This window comes from Capsella rubella, unplaced genomic scaffold (assembly GCF_000375325.1).
Source record: "Capsella rubella cultivar Monte Gargano unplaced genomic scaffold, Caprub1_0 scaffold_6, whole genome shotgun sequence".
Classification (NCBI taxonomy): domain Eukaryota; kingdom Viridiplantae; phylum Streptophyta; class Magnoliopsida; order Brassicales; family Brassicaceae; genus Capsella; species Capsella rubella.
In genome coordinates, this window is record NW_006238918.1 from 13,128,981 (window position 1) to 13,129,222 (window position 242).

Here is a 242-nt window from a genome sequence, read left to right on the forward strand (position 1 = left end):
ATTTATTTTTAATTAAACCAAAAAAACATATTTTTCATATACATTACCTTTCACACTTTACTACTAAAATGAAACTGAAAATTATATAAATTTCCAAAGACTATTGGTTTTATTTATTGAATTCCAATTAAACACACTATAAATTATAATTATAACTCCTCTAATTTAATTATTTTAAAAATGTAACTTACATCACTTCTTATCATATAAATAGTCATTCTCACATCCTTCTCTACCATATC